At 49.1% G+C, this 20,771-nt stretch overlaps 1 protein-coding gene across 1 annotated transcript in view; it reads right to left on the bottom strand.

Moving 5' to 3' along the window:
* Positions 1 to 14,857, bottom strand: part of tna (tonalli) — a 302,871-nt gene extending 288,014 nt beyond the window's left edge. Inside the window, exon 1 of the mRNA XM_070529713.1 lies at positions 14,522 to 14,857. The gene's annotated coding sequence lies outside the window, so the exon portion shown is untranslated. The remainder of the gene's footprint in view (positions 1 to 14,521) is intronic.
* Between the last annotated feature and the right edge of the window lie 5,914 nt (positions 14,858 to 20,771).

Below are 20,771 nucleotides of genomic sequence, written 5' to 3'. Positions count from 1 at the left end.
GACTGATCCAGCAAACATTCTTCTCCAGGGCTTCTGGCAAAGTTTCGGTTTACGCCACGCGTTTCTGCCAAAGCAGCATGCGGAACCGTTATACGCATAGTGTGCTACGGAAGCGCGCCGGGCAAAGATGACGCTTAATTTAAATACAACATTTGCCAGCAGAAGTAAAAATAAAGACCAGATTTTGACGTTTACTACGCACTTGAAGTATTGAAGAACAATACGCGCCTGAGCGGCGATCACCTTATATTGTAGTTTTACTAGACTATACTAGGGTCTACTCGCGAAACTTGGACAAAATATCGCATGCGATAGTGTGTTTAGCGATGTAGGCGCATCTCATGCGGACAAATTTTCTTGCGCTCCGTTATCACATATAGGTTCTCCGAATGCACACTCTATACCATAGTATCTAGTCTTGTACGCGTACGTTACTAATCTTTAACTGATTTCTGTTATGAATTACAACCTCCGAAAAAAAAAAGATCTTGAGAGAATCCACATCACAATGAACGTCGACGGTACTGCGATTAACATTGAAGCAACGTAGCCACACACCGTATTGCCACCGCCGAAACGCGTCATGGATGAGGCGTGTATGCAGCCGGGCTCCTCCGTCGCGATTCCCACTACACACACTGTGCCATCTAGCAGCGCCGCCCCGAAGTCCGCGCATGGCGTGTGTGTGAATGTATATTCAGACAAGATTGTCTGCATATATATGACGCAGGTTCGATTCCGCCCAGCACCGGAGAAACCTTAAATATATATATTTTTTGTCATTAAAGAGCAGCACATACCCGTAGCACATACCCAGTGACCCAAGTTAGCGTCAAAGAGGTCCATTGAAGAGCAGCGCATACCCAGTGTCATGTACTCAACGACCCAAGTTGGTCCAACGGTTGGTTTCGAACACGGTCCCATCAGCACAGCAGCTCGATGTTCTACCTATTAGACCATGGACCACCCAGTGACCCAAGTGGGCGGAAAAATGATTGGAGACATAGAAACATACGGGAAAGGACGTGAAGTATTATAGCAATGCCAATCGCATAAAGTAACTCAGCAATTCCCGAAAAGCAATGGATTTCTTCTTTTCTTGCTGTTATTGTTAACACATTGTTACGATTGCATAACGGTGTTGTCGTAGCAGGAGATAAGCCAGAAAAGGGGCCTTGATCGCTGGCAAGACACAACCGTCGAAAGAAAAACAAATTGACAGCGTCGCACCACGGTGTTCCGAAGATCCCGCGGCAGTTGGCACATGCAACCGCCGCCCCTACTTTCCCCCCGCTCACTGACATGTCTCCAGCCAGCTTAGCGCCGCGTAGCACCGTCACCTCCGACTGCGGCCGGGGCTGAAGACAGGCGCCAAGTCCCGCCAAGTGTCAGGAACGCCGGCAACGTGGCGCCGAGTGCGGCAACATTGAAACTGCTTCGCGCTGCTCTTATTGCGAGCGTTGTGGCCGTTCTCCCTCCTCCTCGCATGTCTCTTCAATGCTTGTTCCGCTTGCTGCGCGCGTGCGCTCTCAACCGCCTGCTTTTGAGGCTGCGTATGTGGGTAGGGGCGTGCTAGTATTCGAAACTTTCGAATAACGAATCGAATAGATGCGTGTCCTATTGGATTCGGTCTTCGAATCAAATAGTCACTATTCGTAAATGCGAATATTTTTCGAATAGTTCGAATATTTCAAAACATCGACTCCGCCCATATAAACACAGAATTGTAGCAAAGGTACGGTAAATTTTCACCCCCGCGGGCATAGATAGCATGGGCATAAAACGTGAGAACTTGCATAGTGGGACAGGCTACGTCAGTAGGTAGCCATAATCTACAGGCTGCACAGAGATCATTCGCACACTCTGAAGAGCCCTGCGCATGCGAGGAAACTCCTTGTTTTCTTCTCAGGCTCCATTTGTGCTTTTAATAAACGACGCTTGATAACATACTATGTAATGACAGAAACGTGCCAACTTTACAAATACTGGGATGTGAACACGGTTTTATACTAATTATTCGAAAACTATTCGAAATGTATTCGATATTCGATTCGATTATGGCACGTACTGTTCGACTCGCATTCGATTCGGCCTCAAAAATCGCTATGCGCACACCCCTATTTGTGAGTTCCCTCCTAACAAAGCACGTAGTCTATCACCACTGGACACCATCACACCGCGTGTTTGCTAAGCTCCATTCATTTCATCATCATGTGATTTCACTACACGTAGTGTTACTGGAATTCGCTGAACCCAGCGTGGCATTTAGGTGAGTAAAGGTTAAAGGCCGTTTACTGCAACAGTTAAGGAAGTACGGTAGTTATCGTGCATCGTTCGCCATTCCCACACAGTCAGCCATACACGCAGACAAAACTGTTGCACTTGCAGCGGGCCGATCCAACTCCCTGATTGCGACGCCGTTATATGCAGATTTGGCTCTTAACCTCACCGTGATCTGGTACATGTCTACATGGGTGTTTCAGCTAACTTTAGCCGGAGTTTAATAATATGCCGAAGCACTGCAAGACCATATGCATGTTGCTCACTTTCATATGTAGTGTGTCCCGCTATTTTTTTGTATTTTGCTTAATTAAATAATTAGTCAAGATTAATTAACCAACTTCTGAAGGAACGAAGCTAGGAAAAAAATCCAATCAGAAAGTTGTAGAGCGCTTTGCAGAACGTCCGATTAGACAGTTTCTAACTTTCTATCTAATAAGTATTCATCATCATCATCATATCATCATCATGAGCCTATTTTATGTCTATTGCAGGACGAAGGCCTCTCCCTGCGATCTCCAATTACCATGTCCTACGTATTAGTGTTTTACAGCTTACTGCGGATGCCAGCGAAAAAAAAAAAGTGACATACCCGTTTCCGTGCTATTATTGCAGCACTCCCAAACTGTCCGCGTACAGCCCATGATTTTGTGGGTGAGTCGGTGATTCAGTGGATCTGAGTGCGCCCGAGTGAGTGAGTCCATGAACCCTTGACTCCTAGCGAGCCTGACTGAGTTTAGTTTGGTAAGTCTGAATCCAAGTGAGTTCGCCAGGGTCTAATTTAGGGGTGTCGTGAGTCTGCGTTTACATACTTGGAAATCCAGACACGGCGAACAACGGCTTTTCCTATAGCGAGAGACAGAAAAAAAAAAGAAGTGCTTCACATTAAGAATTCATTAAATTATGGGACTCGACGTCCCGGAGTTGCACCGTGGTTTACGAGCGACGCTGTAGTGCAGGGCTCCGGATTAATTTTGACCACCTGGGGTTTTTGCATTCCCGTTCCATAGGAGTGCGTCCGCCGCGGCCGGAAATCGAACGCGCGACCTTGTGTGCTCAGCAGCACAACGCCACAGCCACTGCGCCACCGCGGCGGGTTCGCGTTAAAAAGCGCGGACCGCGAGACGAGTTGCACTCGCACGGTACAGAGCCCCAGTTTCTCGAGTGAATTCAGCCGCGTAGTTACCACAACTTGGGTGGGAGGAGCAAGCGAAGAAGGGGGAGACTCGAGAACCAAAACAAGAAAGGCACGTTTGCGCTGTTACGCCAAGAGCTCAATAATGTGGGAGACGCCGCGACTCCGGAAGTTGCTTCCGGTGCCTCCTCCTTGCCAAGCTTCCGGTGGTCGTCTGCGGCGTTCCACGAACGTACCGCGAGGTGTCCCCGCGGCGCCTTCCCCGCTTCGGGTGTCGTTGCCGGCACCTCGGGCCTCTCCGCGGCCGCCCCCAAACGATCGCGCGTTGCGTGCCTCCGTTGCACAGCCGCCGGGGCCCACCCGTGCCGCAAAATGAACAAAGACAGGAAACCGGCCGGAAATGCAAACCCGCAACCGAAGGGAAACAAAGCTGGCGCGCTCACGAAAGCAGATAAACAGGTTCACTTACTGCACAGTTGACCCTTATGACAGGGTAATTCACGCAGAAATCACGCGGGGATGTGCGCATGACTCAAATGCGATGTCATGGTACAAGACTGACGAGACAAGCCGAAATATGATCGTTTTGCTACAAAGCCACCAAAAGCTCGTTCTTACTATGACAAAATCATGTACAGTACTTTATCGTAGGTAGAAGTAATGAAGCTGCAGACTGGTATAGCGCTAAGGTATCAACAAGCAGAGGGAACTGCTATAGAACTGCTAGCTGTAGAACAACCAGGTGAATCACCATGAAATTTCCCCTACTAGTCGAAATTCACGCTAGTGCATGGTTCCCAGAACAAAGTATATACTCTTGGCCACCACTGACATTATTTTATCCTTGAGAATTTTAATCACTACTACAGCAGTCGCTATCACATCACCACTAATGTCTTTGTCACACCCACATCATTTGCCACTGGTGTGTGGATTACGTTACTGTGTGCTACTATCTCTGGCAACACTTAGCCACCCCATTTCAGTTACTGCCACTGTCCTATAGCTGCACTGCGGGCAGCTTTCGTTTATATTCTGCACATATGTGGTCATCTTCATCGACTCGCAAGTGCCCCTGCAGTCGCTGAATTCACTATACACACAGGAATAACTTTCCAGCTGAAATCAGGCGTCTGCGAGCTGCATCTCAGCGTTGCGTCGCAACCACTGCCTGCTCACTGTGGCACGGAAAATTGAGGCTGACCGCGGTGCCGCAGCCGAACATAGCAGTACCACGGAATCGATCCAGATATCGCTGCCGAGAAAAGATGTAGTAACTCTGGCATCCACTACTACTTGAAGTTCGCAGTGATCTCTGTTATGCGACGTCAGCTTTCACGACTGACCCATATAAAAAATCTGATCCATGTTGTTTTGAGTTTCATGAGCAGCGAGGCCTCAATCGGCAAGAACAATAACCGCAGTCAGACTCAACGTGACCCACACGAACTATATTAGGTGCAGAATTCAATGCACAGACTCGCCTATGTATTCTGTATGCAATGCTTTTGAAGACTTGCGACGTGCCGTGTAAGGCTGAAGTCTTTACTTCTCAGACTACCTCTGGAGTCTGCGCTACATTCGCAATGTGGATCGACGCTGTAGCTGCGGGCCATTCTGGTCCCGCGGAGATACACTGCCTGCGCGTTGTTGCAACAAAGGCGTCCCTCCCCCTCTTTTTTTTTCTTCCTTTCTTTCGTTTTTTGAGATGCACAAATTTTAATGGGATACCGTGAATAGCTTTAGTGTACATATGCGTGTCTGTGGTTATATGAGCCCTATTGGATCACCACGTATATTACAAATGCATTTCTCAAAACTTATAGAGTAGCATTCCAGTCTCTCTCTCTCTCTCTCTCTCTCTCTCTATCTATCTATCTATCTATCTATCTATCTATCTATCTATCTATCTATCTATCTATCTATCTATCTATCTATCTATCTATCTATCTATCTATCTATCTATCTATCTATCTATCTATCTATCTATCTATCTATCTATCTATCTTACAGTTGTTCTGGATAACAATCAGCGGGATTTTCCCGTTCTACCGTTTTGCCTTTCGTACAGGCCACATTCTGCACCTTCTATTGACACACGCTGAGAAGTTTTCCGCAATAGGTGTCCTACTGCAATAAAGAGTGACAATTACTCGCCGCGGTAGCCCAGTGGCTACAGGGCGTTGCGCTGCTGAGAGCGAGGCCGCGCTCATTCGATCCCGTGCCGAAGTTCGATGAGGGTGAAATACAGAAGACGTCCATGTCTCGTGCATTGGGGGCATGTCAAACAACCACAGGGGTCAGAATTAATCCGGAGAACCCCCTCCACGGCGTGCTTCATAATCAGATCGTGGTTTTGGCACGTATATACCATATGAAAGCCAAGAATTTCATTTTTTAAGAGTGACAATCAGATATTTCAAGTAGATATTAGAAACACGTTGCGAGTGTAGTTGATTAGACGTACATAAAACTTCGACATGTACGTTTAGTGGTTATGCGCTACGCCTACGCGGTTTCCCTTTAGCTCTTAATCATTGCTTCTGGTGCACGACGGCAACACTTAGCTCGAATCGCTAGCAGGTCCAACGCGAGCTCCTCCACACGCGAACCGTGTAAAGCTGTCGTCCATGGATGCTGGAGTGGAGCTATAAAAGAACTAAAGCAGAATCAAACTTCGCTAGCCTATGAGACTAGATTACACTTACTGACTTATAACATGTACGTGGTATCGCACATGCACGAGAGTGCAGCCCTTTAAACAAAGAGACCGCGAATCTTTCTTCAGGAGGGGCACCCCTTTCGCAGAACTGATTATTGGCGGCGTGGATCGGCGGCGTGTATCGGCGGCGATTTAACGGTAGCGAGGATAGAAGCTAAGCGTCACGAAGAAATCGGAACCTTTACTAGAACTACTCGGGTAGATGTGAATTGGAACAGGAACGAAGGAGTTTAACCATGGAAAGCGAATTTTCGTATTGTAACGGGATGCGAAACAAACGGAAGACTACACGGTTACTTGCACGCCGAAGGATGCTTCGAGGAGTCCATAAGCCACTTTATGCACAATAAGATATCTCAATGGGGCTTCTTGAATACCTATACCTTTTGTAAGGGTTTTACAAGTAGCTGGATATCTTTTCTGTGAGGTGAGTGTCACTCGGTATATACAGCACTCTAAACCGAAGTTATTCGTTTACACCCCGTTTATACACGGGAGAAAAGCTTCTACACATCAAGCAGCGTAATACTCGTGGAACACACAGGACCTGCATAGTCCGAAGCGCGGCCGACATGTTTCACGTGGCCTTGACTGTGGTCACCAAGGTTGGATAAGTATTTTTGATATCGCTGTTTCGCCGAAAGCATGCCGTACTGCAAAATAATTCACATAAATCCGGTAGAACTATAGCGCATTACACGTTCAGCCTTAAGTGTAAGGTCTGAGCGCGTGCTTGAGCACATCTTTAACACGGCAAAACACTTGGTCCCTCTCCTATCGCATGCAAGTTCTTTCAAGTTGCTCATAGTTGGCGCTTGCCTTCGTCTTGGTTTCTGCTTGTGTCCTTGTTTTGCTGCGTTATCCAGATACCTTTCAATGAAACTTGCGCTCAAGTTATCGCTGCAGCTCACTATATGCTCACTATAGCGCAAAAAGGTATCAATAAGAGAACACGGAAACTACATAAGTACACCATACGGAATATGCATGCCCAAAAGGACACAATGCCACTGAACAGAAGGCGACACAGTTCACTCCACAACTTATACGAAGTAACGACCTTATACGTGTACGATCCCCGTGCTCCGGGAGGCACCGATCGCTCCGGCGAACCTCTTGTGTGTTATGTAAATACAGCTACCCGCATTTATCAACTATATTTGTCGTGAGCTATGATGGCGGGAAGCTACAACTATTTATTTAGTAGAGAGAGAACAAAAATAGAAAGTAACCACCCCTTGAAAAATTGTAGAAGGTAGGGAAACGGCGTGAATTAAGGGGGCGGGGGTAATTGGTCGATTTGGTATCAGTAGAGACCGTTTACGCTTGTCACAGCGAACGGATAATTCAACGTGGTCACGCGAAACGAATGAGAACAACCTAACAATGTGCACAGCTGAATGTGTATTCTCCATTTTTATTTTAATCTCATATACGTGGTGTTTAAGGGGAAAACTAAGTATTCTTTTAATTAAAAGGGACAGTACTGCTGAACAGATAAAAAAGGCCTTTCATTATCCAATTATTAGCTGCAGAGGCATGATAAATCTCGGTATGATTGCGAATAAGCTCTTTGAGGGAAGTAAAATTCACCGTTTAGTTTTCTAATTAATAACTTTAGCACACATGTTGTGAATGTGACATTCAAGCCAGTGATTGCTCAAGGTCTGTCCGTTTGATGGGAATCCTCGTAACAGCACCAGTTTCGTGATGCGTGTCCCCAAAATGTGGTGCGAACGCACTGGTGTGCCACGTATCCATTTCTGCGAAAGAAACCCACCTTACGTACAATACGACAGAACAAAGGAGGTGTGAGCAGAGGGTGAGCACCCTCATCTACACATTATATGCCTCCCCTCCCCCCTCCTTCCTACCATCCTATCTAGCTTGCCTCTAGACTTGCACGTTAGTAGAAAGGTCATCACTGCAGGACGATTACCTGCAGTGAAGACCTTTCTACTAACGTGCAAGTCCAGATGGAAGCTATAATAGATAGATTATTATAGAGAGAATGGTAGGGAGGTAGAGAATGGGTAAAACCGAAGCAGTCGCGAAACGATTTTATCTAGCTTCCATGTGGACTTGCACGTTAGTGGAAAGGTAAGCGCTGCAATTTTTGCAGTGCTTTTGCGGGAGGTCACGGATAATTGTAGCTGTCAAGAGGTTAAAGCGACTACGCCCAGGTAGCTGCAGAGGTATTGTGCACATTCGATGCGGTGCAAAGATCCAAACGAGTTTCTCGCGTCGCCTTTCCTCTCTTCCGCGCTCCTGCCATGTACACACACACTCTGAACCACCCCCAAAGAGGTGTGCCAAGACAGCAGCAGTGGTAAAGTCGAAGGACAAGGCAAAGAAAGCGCGACTTTAATAGAGGGTCCACCAAGACCCGCTCTACCATACAAACCTTCCTTTCCTAACCTGCCTCAACACCATAGGCGACCCCCTTCAACCCTTCCCTGAACAAGTCACAGTGCAACTCGCAGAAAGCGACGTGGCCCGACAGAGAACGTGAGTTTTCAGCCTCGGGCGTAGCAAAACCGGGGGCATAAGTTCGATTCAGTCAGCAGAGGGCGAAGCAACCTCATGGATTATGCGTTCTATTGACCAGCTTGCACCGTCTTGGGTGTCATGGACGGTTACTGCAGGGCGAGTGGTGCAAGGCTGAATAGGCCGAAAAGTGCAGCCATGTACTTGAATTCCACTCCATCCAGTCCGCAGCCCGTTCATGGTCCACCCGTGTAAACGCGGTTGCGAGTTGTAGGTTACCAATTCGATCAAGACGGTCTGTCTCCTGAAAACTGGCAGCAAGCTAAGGAGAAGCTTGAAACCAGGATTCATGAATTCAGCCCATCGTCGTGTCCAGTGACAGCTCGAGCGACAATTTTTCGCTCACTCCTGTTTTGTTTTCTCACGTACGTTGCATGTGTGTCTCCTGTTCCAACCCGAACCAAGCTTATCTTGGAGAGGGCTCTCTTTCATTTTCTCTCGGAAGGGACAACTGGTTGTATAGCTCGGCAGGTGCTTAAGTTGCCCAAGGATAAGGGAGGATTCCGAATTGCCGACCTGGGCATCGTGGCTGCGGCACTACACGTCAGGTGAATCCAGGTCGCTCTTGGATATGCTCTAAACTCGAAGCTTTACTTCTTTTTTCTTAGCACTCGGCTCCGCTTCTTTTCGCAAAGCACATTTTCTCACTGTGTGCCTCGCTCATTCCCCGTCCACCATTTATGCGACGGCTGCCAACACTATGGTATGCCTCCTCAAGGTGCACCCCGGCATCGATGTAGTTTCAACTCCAATCCAAGAACAAAGTCGATATCCTCACCCCAGGTCTCTCCCCGGATTGCCAAAGGTACGATCTGTCCTTGGACAGGTGAAGCCCGAAGCTTATTACGGCCAGCTTCCTCGACGCCAGGCGAGCTACGTTCAGTTACCGCCTGGCGCGGGGGTGAGGCCGATGAATTACAGGGGCTTCACAGCCATACCGGCTCGTGGAATGTGCCCTTTTTGTGGCGGTCGTGAAGATTCGGTTCATATCTTTTCGCAGTGTCTGCTTCCCGCAGCTCTTTAACGGATTGCTAGTTTTTTTTTAGTCCCCCAGGTGTCCCAGGCGATCAACCAGCTCGTGCTTCTTCTTGCCGAGTGCTCATACCAAGTTTGGTTAGCACGCTGTGATGCGGTTTTCTGGGGGCGGTCGCCGGGCTTTCACGAAGTGCTTGCAAAAGCGCGGAAGGTCTAGTTCCGTCTCACCCGGGAACGGCATCACTTAGGCGATAAGAAGTTCCTCGAAGTGTGGGCTCGCCCTGCCGTGATTTTTGACGAGTCAGGTGGAGAGCTCTCCATTAAGTTATGATGCATGTCTCTAAGCTCCTTCGACTTGGCCGTGTGGGCCAGTCGATCGATACACGGATTTTGTTTGGCTCAGTGGAACCCAGAGCTGGAACCGGTGGTGGCGCAACCTCGTGCGGTCGCGCGGCCCCGCGGACGGCTTTGGTGGTCTCCATGGTAGTACGCCTTGACCTCTTCTCTGAAACGCAATCTAAGGGTCTGTCGGTAAGACCGACTTGGCTATTTGTGTGGTGAGCGCATTAGCTCAGTTTGTGCTGCTCTCAGCAGCCCCTTTGTCCGGGAAGGACCGTTGGTCCAAACCAAAGCCCCCCGCCCAGTCAACCAGGGTAGAGGGGGGGGGGGGGATGCCGGGGTCAATGTACTAAATTATGCTGGGTTGATGAGTACATCTAAGTTCTGGGACGCGGCACGCCTCCGGGTGTCAAGACCTCTTCCTATCTGACAACGGCACGTCCCATGGATAATTAAGCGCGCCACGCTTACGGGAGCCCGTAACTTTAGCTGATGATGCGATGCACATCATGCGTCGTGCTCGAGTGTATTGGATTTACCAGCACAATCATCGTTCAAGGTGCTAAGCGACCACACGAAACGAAGCGAGAAGAAGAAAAGTGATCGGCAGCGTATAGAGGCGGCCAGTTCCAGTTCTGCCGAAAACGTTTCCCCTATAGACGCTTCGGTGTTGCGCTCGCGTGTTGACAAACCTTTCGCTATGCACCGTCAGTTCCCGCAGTATGGCGCCCTTGTAAGGTGTTGCACCCATCTTGCAGTCCTCGTGCGACCCCCCCCCCCCCCCCCCTTGTTACTGGAGGATCAGTTTCTCGAAACTATGGACATGCTATGGGGCGTGTAATGCATTTTCAAGCATTTATTTAATGTTATAACGTCGACCGTGTAAGTCATTCACTCCGTGTGGTACCGTAATATACCTTTGTCAACTAAGTCTTCATCTCTGAAATTACTAAATTAGGACGCCTTTCAGCGAAGCTGTCAACACTTCCCTAAATATAAGAGAGTGGGAGAGAGTGAGTGACATGAACAAAAGGAAAACGCCAGGATAAGGTGCGCTCGTCCTGTCGCCCCCCCCCTTTTTTTTTTCTCGCAGTAACGGGAAGACAAACCATGCAGGCAGTCTATACTCCTCTGTTAAATGCGGATATGCATTGAAACTAGGGCGTAGTTTGCCACTGCCGTGGCTGGAGCAAAATCGGCGCCGGTCGTCATGTTCGTGATTGTTCCGCAGCAGACAGCGGGCTCTGATCCTTGTCGTAAAGCGAATACCTCTGCTTCATAGTGTGTCACGTGTGGTGCGGCTGCTTCAAGACAATCGGTGTTACATTTCTCGCTGGACGGCGCTGTGCGAATGTCGAAGAGTAACCTTACCTTAAATAAATCCACCAATCTCGAGAATACCATTGCGTCTTAGGTAAATGGTGTGGGCTCAAGGTTGTGCTAACAGGTCAACAAGAAAAAAAGGCAGTTTCACCCGCAGATGAAACATCGAAAGCGACAGTAAGGTTTAACGTTGCGCTCGAGCTGCTCGCACACGGAGGCGACATGGCGCGACCCAGCACGCGAGACAACTACTTTTGAGCATCAGAAACAGCGCCCTCACAGTTATCAGGCGTATCACAATGCTGGCGAAACAAGGATTGCTGGAAGCGGCGTTACAGGCGTCGCTTTTCGCGTTGCGCCAAATGAGACCGACAGAAAAGCGTCGGCGTTTGTAAGCGCACAAAGACAGAATTAGACGGAGTTAGCTTGACGTTTAACTATCACTTCTGCTCAGATCAGTGCATCCAACACGGCATGGTATGTATGCACACATCACTTCAGCAGGAACGCTCATGTGTGTGCGCACAAGGATCATGCCGGACGCCAGAAGGCGGCGCCGACAGAGCCGGTTGAGCAAAGCACGACGGTGCGTCCACTTGGTTGCGCCGTTTTTGCATCCAGACGCACTGCACACCCCTGCAGGACTTCTACTCTCCTCGCGTGGGCCGGGCGCGAGCCAGCGGATTTCGAGTGTCCGTAAAATTGCGATAGCAGTTACGTCATGTCTATACGCAGAGAAACTTGTGAACAAGCCTCGTGCTTCTGGTTGTGCAGACAGCGCTTACAAAACTTTATCGGGCTTCAGCAAGAGCCATGGCAGCAGCGGCTTCTTTGAGATATCCGAGTGTCTTTACAATGGAGGGAGGAATCATCTATATAACTATACCCATGTACAGTGTAGGAACCACAGGCAACATTCCAAGCTGGTGTAAAAGAAGTTTGCTTGACATGACAGGGATATTGCCTGCGATGGGACCATGCAAAAGGGAACAGGCGACGATGAATCTGGGCTTTACTGATGACTATTTGCTGCATTGGTCGATCTCTCAGTTTTTAGACTGCTTGAAAATGCCACCGGCAACATCGGGTGCTTGTCAGATTACCAATTTGTTCACATTTTCTAATGACTCAGACGTTGCCATCGCCGACAGGTTTCACTTCTGTGACTTGGGATGTTGCTGTTGAGGTGTATCAATGTTTGAGCCCACCAAGAATTTGTAAATATTCATCTGCGGTTGTATCGGTAACATTCTATTACATTCTTCATTCTTTTTAGCATCCGTCGCGGCAAGCTGACCGTGACGAAAGATGAAAAGAATGACAAATGAAACGAATCGCTAAAAAATACCGACCCCTGGTCGTCTCACGTGCACGCGCTTCGCGTGAAGTACGTGCGCGCGGTCTGCACTTGGATGCTTGTGGCCATCTCTCGCGAATTGTGCTCGTGGGTCAATGCCAAGGGGTCCTCGCCACCGCAGTTTCCGATGTTGGTGCTGCACATGTTACGCTCGGCGTCATTGACAGGGACTTTACGTAATCGCCAATTCCCATACTTTGCCGCTGGGATGCTGAACGAGTCGTACGCGGGGCATGCAGCGGGAAAGACGCGTGCTCGAGAGTAACACGAACTGCCAAGAGAGTGAATGTGCAACCACAAACATGGCGAACCAGCGTCGATGTGATCAAGGCACCACATCGCCGCAGTTTCAGTGCACGCACCCTAGCAAAAGCGCATTGCAGGTAACAGCTTCGGAATGCAGTGACTGCTCATCTTTGCAGCGATATACGCATAACGTAATGCCGGTGTCTCTGTAGTTATCATAAAAGGTATAAGGAACGTGAATATACGCTACAGATAATGCAACACGTGACCTACGTGACGATTATGGGTTTTTAAGCGTACACATTTACCTATGTTTACGCGTGGAGGAGAAACAGGCGCATGCTCACTTGCACTTTCTCCGAGGCAAACAGAATTAATCACTTCCCAAGGTACAGAGCAATGATGATATATCCTCGAGGATGATACAATCGCAAGACGGGCCACAGACCCAACAACGGCAGCGAGGTGCAGAAACGAGGGCAAAAAGGCGCGACAAAACTTGTCAAACTAAGGGGCCGCAGCCCTGAAGAGGGAGCGCCAACCTTTTTTTTAAAAGGATGGTTTCGACAAATTTCCCGGGCAGGGCGCCGCCGTTATTCCTCGTGAGTACGGCTCCCTCCCATCGATGTCTTGTCGGCGTCTGAAACCTGAACGCACCGCGGGGCGATAAATGCGACGGCCCATGCATCTTTCAAAGGAGTCGCCTCGCGCACCCTTCTCGCCCTCGGCCACCGTGGACCGGCACTACATACAAACGTGAGCAGCGGCGGCTCCGCCACGAGAGAGGAGGGAAGATCGGAGGCGCCCTCGCCTGCGCGGCGACCTTCCAAGGCCGTAGACGAGAGGCCTGCACCCAAGTTGGCGAGCTGCTCCCAAGGAACGCCAGTCCGGTCGAACTGGCCGAAGACAAATGTACGCAAACACAGAAGCGGACAAGCACAAAAAAAAAGCAAGAAAGACCGCCGCTGAAGAACGTCGACAACTCAGAAGGGGAGGAAAGAGCGAAACGCGTGTTCAACAGGGGAAACAAAAACAAAAGGCACGTGACACACGAACCGGGCAACACCTGGGTAGGTGGAGGCCGTGGACTCTGCCCGCGGAGATGAGTGGCCTTTGAGCGTGCATCGAAGTTACCAGCTGTAGTGTTATGCCAAATGTTGTCAGACAGGCCAAGTACAACACGTCCATGAATGTTGTTTTGAAACATCCGTAGACGCGTTGTCTATCACCCTTTGTTTGTTATGTCTAGCGAAATTAATGTAAAGCTAACAGAACTAGCTCTGTTATTATGTTAAGTCTCTTGACGGATTGGCCGCGAAACCTCATAAAACTTTCCAGAAAAGAGATAAATAAAATAACGCGCGCGCAACATTCCACAAACAGCGCGCGGAGGCAGCTGAGGAAGCCGCACTTGCGCTGCACCTGTCAATCACTTCGAGCACCTTGCGCGCCCGAACCAGTCACAGTAAAGCGCACAATGCGGCATTGTGATTCGACTAACATATTAACACGGTGATTCGCTGCGCTTTCTTTGAAGAGAACGAAGCTGATCATGCATGCTGTGTTTTCACAGACTGCACAGTGCACATCTACTCACCAGTTGCAAGAAACCTGGACGACGCAAGACAGCTACAGGACAGTCTCAGAGTCTCATGTACCGGTAGTATCCCACAGCCTGGATAATGTTCTCGGTGCACAGTTCTGTTCTGGACACACTCAACACACACACACGCACACACACACAAGCACGATGACGACTACCACACGGCGGCGCCAAAAGTTGTAACGGAAGATGCGCGTGTATCTCAAGTTCAAAAGATGGGTCGCGTGCAGTCAGGCACAACAGAAGAAAACCCCCGTCAGTGACTTATGAACGTTTTACGGTCGGAATCGTTGCGCACGATCACAGTCTGGTCGCCGTTCACAGCAGTGGAGGTCCAAAACCGGCGTCCACGAGAATGCCGCTTCACTGCAAGACAGCGGCCAATTTCACGCCGCGCGCGATCGCACGTGGCACATCGCGACAGCTGCACCGTCACGCACGTTCGCCACTGCTACAACAAACGACCGGCAAGGCGACAGGCGTGCACACGGTAGCGGCACTTGCAACGAAGGACTCGGTGACGGATCAGCCGCGGCGCGTCGAGGAGTCAAGTCGCGGCCAGTAGAGCGCGCCCAGCAGCCGACAGCGGCGGCGTTGACAAGGGGTGTGCAAAGCAGCGACCGCAGATAGGCGCCGTGAAGCGAGCACTAGGACGCGCACCGCTTCTGCCATTGCCGACGCGATGGCCCCGCGCCCTCTCCCGATCTGCCAGGCAGCGGGCGAGGAGAAACGACAGCGGTTGTGAGAGAGAGGCAATGACGTCGACGCTTGGCGGACAGAGGGGAAGAAGTCACCGGCAGGGAAGGGCGAGCGAGGGAATGCTGGCGAAAGGAGGAGTCACAACCAGCCGCGGGGGGAGCCGTAAACCGAGAGAGGAGCCGGCGGAGAAGAGATCGCACCGGCGAGGAAACAAGAGCAGCAAAAAGAGAGATGTACTTTACCACTCCCCACGTTATCAAGGAGTAAAGGTGGAGGAGGTGCTGCGCGGCATGGTTGGTGTGGCGAGGCGTGGAGTTCACCGAGAGGGAGAAAGGTGCGTGCAAGCTTAAGAGCGAGGAAAAAAAAAGACTCAACAGAGAGGAAGAGAAGACGTGGCTCCATCTGTTGGCGAACAAGGGAAGTTTCGCCGGCAAGACGCGACAGCGGTGGTGGTTAATTGACTCGGAGGGCGCTACGGTTCGGTTTGTGTTTGATCGCGCTGCCTCTTTTCTGTGTATATTCGTTATGGGGCGGCCCTGTGGACGAGAAGGGGAGGCTCGCGTGTCCGTGTGTTGCCGGGGGAGTGGCTTTCTATTGATCGGGCGCTCTCATCTCGCTTTCGTGCCAAAAAGTCGCTGTTGAGTGGCCGCTAAAACACGAGTTCCGTACGCCGTGCGAGGACCAGCTTTTATTACGCTCTGATCCCCGTCGCGCACCGTGCGGCGTAGGAGCGCGTGCCAGTTGAGTCCGCGCAGTAGTTAATTCTGCTAGCCGTGGCTTACCGTGATCTCTGTTGTTAACTGCGCAATGATAAGTGATTGTATGCTCTTTGTTTTTCGGTAAACGTTTATCTTAGTTGCTGGCAATGTAGATGACTTGCTAATCGGTATAAGCAATAGAGAAGACAGTTGTTGCCACTGCCTCTCACTTGCTCAGTGACTAGATGTATCATACGTGTATATATATTATACGTGTAGAGAGATAGCGAAAATTATAAATGAATGCTTAACCAGGACTGAGCCCGGTTGGCTACCCTACACTGGGGGTAGGGGAAAGGGGAGGGAAATATTAAGAGAACAAGAGAAAGTTCACTGTGGATATCGCCGACGTGGTAACAGTTCGCTGCTCTATATCCACTGACGGTCACTCAATCCGTATCACAGATGGTCGCTCAATCCGGTAGGTTTCAAATATTGCAGCAGCGCTTTTGTGGCACTTTGTAGGTGCGATATGCGAGGCCATGGTCGCGAGGTCTTGTTCAAGGTGAACGGTTTTCTATATAACTGACTTAGAGTTGTGCAGACGTCATATCTTTTATTTTCAAAAGATGGGCAGAAGCACAGTAGATGTTCTATATTCTCCTCGACACTGCAGTGAAAGTTACAATGGCTTGCACAGCTTGAGCTACCGCAGTACATGAGTTCACGAGAACAAAGATTCTACAGAAAGGGCGAGAGAGGAGGCTGAGCAAGGGTTAGTACAGGGCACATTTAAATAATTCAGTCGGATTTAAGCCCTTGCAAAAGGGACTTGTTTACTTGCTATGCAAGTGGTGTAGCAAGAATTATATCTGGAGGACAACGGAGAAGTGTGGAATCCCAAACCTCTCACGCCTGTGGCTGTGTCGCTGTGTGTCTAAATGCTTGACGATGCACATCCGTTAATTGTAATACTTGAATCGGTGCATATCTGTTAATTGCGCTCACGAGCTGTGCTTTCTGTATTCATGCCAGGTTATAGGCGTAGGCGTAGGGAAGCGCAACGAAAAGAAAAGAGAGACAGAGAGAGTAAAAAAGAAAAATAGTTTTGAGGGGCAGCCATGACGCAGAGGCAGTGTACCAACTGCCGCGTGACGGCCATTGATCGGAAAGCGTGCGAGGAATACACATTCGTAACGATCGAAGACATACTTAACCTAGCTTAATTAATTAATCGGTCGCTCCTTATTGGCTACTCGACAGAGACGAGCGAAGGCAAGTGGCAGCGCGAAGCGGATACGAAGACCCACTTAGCGGTCAGCACACGCAGCCAATAGAAGCGCCACAGGCAAAGTGGGCCATGCGCCGGAAAGGGCCGAGGCGAAAGTACACCGCATGCTGATAAAGAAATCGATGCCGCCGCGTCCCCCTGCGCACCGATACTGCGCCCACGATGGCTCGCCGCGGCAACTTTGCCGGCGACGGTGAGTTTTGACTTGGACGGAAGGAGCACGAGAAAAAGGATGAGGCGCCCTCGCGAAAGCCCCAATGGCGCCGTCTGTTTCTCCTCCTCACCACGGCCGCTCGGCCATTGGCTTTGTACCTAATGAACGAAAGCTTCTCCCTACGCGCAGCACACTATACAAGCAGCCTCTTACGAAAATTATTATCACAATGGTGATCATCATCAGCCTATTTTATGTCGAGCGCAGGACGAAAGCCTCTCGAATCGATCTTCAATTATCCTCGTCTTGCGTCAGCTGACACCATGCTATGCCTGCAAATTTCCTAACTTCATCGCACCACTCTGCCGTCCTCGATTGCGTTTCCCTTCCCTTGGTACCCATTGTGTAACTCTAACACACCAGCAGTTATCTGCTCGCATACGCGTTAGATGGCCTGCCAAACTCGATTTCTTCCTCTTAATATACACTATAGAATATCGGCTACCCCCGTTTGCTCTCCAATCCACGCCGCTGCATTTCTGTCTTAACGTTACGCCTCTCATTTTTCGTTCCGTCTATTGTTGCGCGGCTCTTCTCAAATTTATTTGTTAAACTCCCAATTCACGGCCCTATATTTAAGTATACCGGTACAATGCAATTATTGCACATTTAAGGATAGCACTAAGCTGCTGGTTATGATTTGGTTATGCCTACCGTACGCGCTCCAACCCATTTTTATTATTCTGTAGCTTTCCTTGTCCTGATCCGGTTCCCTTGTGTGTAACTGGCCAATAAAACCGCACTTTGGCACATATTCTAGAGGTTGACTGCCAATTCAGAATTCTAGCTCTCTCGCTAGGCCATTGAGCATTACGCTAGTTTTCTGCATTCCAATCTCCAGACCTAATTATACACTTTGTCGGCTAGGGTCCTCAATCCTTTGTTGCAAGACGTCTCCAGCGTTGCTGGTATGGACAATGTCATCTACAAACCGCACCGTTGGTGAAATGTTCCCCGTTGACCCTCACACCTATTCCTTCCCAGCTCGAATACTTCTATAGGCATAAGGACTGGTTAGATTAGAACAAATAATATGGGGATCTTTCACCGAAGGTTATTTCAAAGGTGTCGATGGGGTGTTGACTGAGGATGCGCGACCAATGCGCTTTGGGCCCCACCTGGGGGTATTTTGTAAGCAGGCTACTGTGGGCTGAACAAGCCAAATAGGTGAATGAAGACATCCTGGAATTGGCTGACAACATTAGAACAAATAGAAAATCGGTTTGCTTCTGAAGCCGCGCGCTTATGCATTCAGTAATATAAACTCCATTTCCCTTATTTTAAATATTTCTATTCTCTCCCTATTTTAAATATTTCTATTCGCTCTCTGTCTTCCTCTTTCTTTTTGTGAAAGCAAACTAGCCCAGTTTCGAGCTATTAATTGTGTCATTCTTATGGTCAATGCTCCGTGCACCTAGAAGCAGAGCTGTCCGCGTACATTTTGGACTTTCGATCATCAGAAGAAGAATGAAAAAACGGAGTAAAGTCGGGGGTTTATATATAAAATAGGCTGCGTGGTTTCCACATTACTTCGTGAACTCAGGAACGGAGATAGCAGCAGAAAATAAAAAGGTGAGAAAGGTGAAACGCAACAAAACCATACGTGTGTTCGAAGAGAGAGAGAGAGAGAGAGAGCAACGAACGTAAAGGGCATTCGTGGTCGTCATCATCATGATCATTAGTCTAAGCTTCACTCCTAAAACAGTTGCAACCTTTGGGGTGTATATTTGTCCCGCAACAATAATCGTCATCTGCTTGCGTTTACTTTTCTCACTATTAAACAATACTCCGTTCGGAGATACACCCTTTGGGTCGTATCTTCCCACACAACGATAATCGTCATCTGTCTTCCTTGAGTTTCCTTTCTTGAAAACGCTGCGCTCGCGACTTCCCTGTCGAGAATGCTCTGTCATGCTGATAACGCGCATGCCGTTCGTGACTGGAAAGTACCCTGCTCGCAGGGTTAAAGAAAGGAATGCGGGAAAGACAGAAGACGATTATCGTTGTGGGACAAGCCCCAAAGGATGCAAACTTTTTTAAGAGTGTATACGTACACTTAAAACAGTTGCTCCCTTTGAAGTGTATATTTGTCCCACAACAATAATCGTCATCTGTGTTTCTTGCATTTCCTTTCTTGAAAACTCAGCGCTCGCTATACACTTTCCTGTCGAGAATGCTGTGTCACGCTGATAACGCGCAACCCGTTCGTGTCTTCAAAGTACCGGGCTCGCAGCGTTTAAGAAGGGAAATACGGGCAAGACAGGCGACGATTATTGCTGCGGGACAAGATAAACTCGAGAGGAGGAGGAAGAATAAACCTTATTTTGGTAAAGCAGATTTATTAGACTTATAGGCCTCTTAACCAGATGATGGCCTCGAGCCCTTGGACCCTGGCGGCATCCTCGGCCTGCTGGATTGCCTTAAGTTGGTCTTCCGGTTCAGAGCTGAGCAACACGGTCTGCCACTGCTCTACGGCCTTATGTGTTTTATTCTGTGTGGGTGTCCGAGGAGAACCTCAAACGATATACTGTAGGTCCGTCCTTTTTTGAAAGAATCTACATCTGTCCGTGTAAAGGTCCGGGTAGTGGCGGTGGTAGGCCACCACCGGGTTCGGATATATATATGTTTGCAAGAGGCGCCATGTGGACACTTGCCGTCTACTTAGCGAGGAGTACATGTGCCGGGGAGGGGGGGGGGGAAACGAGCCCTTCCCAATTTATAGTGGTGGGTGATCTCGTGTAAAGCTGGGTCATATGAGCTCTCTCAGTTCCCAGCATTTGCGTGCCACTTGCTCGGTGCGTCAGTTCTTGAGCCAGGTTGTGCGCTATTTATCCCCACCCCCGGGTGTAAATTTTTTAAAGAGTGGACACTCTTCAAAAAAATATACACCCTTCGGGGCTCATTTTGTCCCACAGCAACAATCGTCATCTGTCTTGCCCGTATTTCCTTTCTTTAACGCTGCGAGCCCGGTACTTTCAAGTCACGAACGGCTTGCCTGACACAGCATTCTCGACAGGAAAATAGCGAGAGCCGAATATTCAAAAAAGGAAACGCAAGCAACGCAGATGACGATTATCGTTGTTGGATAAATATGCCCTCCAGAGGGTGCAACTGGTTTAAGAGTGTACGCGCAAAGTGCCTTTAGCGGTCAGTCGCGCGGCAATTTGCGTGTATTCGCGGGCTTCTTTGACGTGCGGAAAAACACTTTTATGTCGCACGTATTGAGCAACAAAAACCTGTATGGGGAGTTTTTCATGTTGTTCTACAATTCTCTCATTAGCACTTTTCATCTAGTTATAATATTTGAGAAGTTGAATAATTAAGAATGATTATATAATTGGG

This window comes from Dermacentor albipictus, chromosome 1, assembly GCF_038994185.2.
Source record: "Dermacentor albipictus isolate Rhodes 1998 colony chromosome 1, USDA_Dalb.pri_finalv2, whole genome shotgun sequence".
Classification (NCBI taxonomy): domain Eukaryota; kingdom Metazoa; phylum Arthropoda; class Arachnida; order Ixodida; family Ixodidae; genus Dermacentor; species Dermacentor albipictus.
Note: the sequence above shows the minus strand (reverse complement) of the source record. Positions and strands in the feature narration are given on the sequence as shown.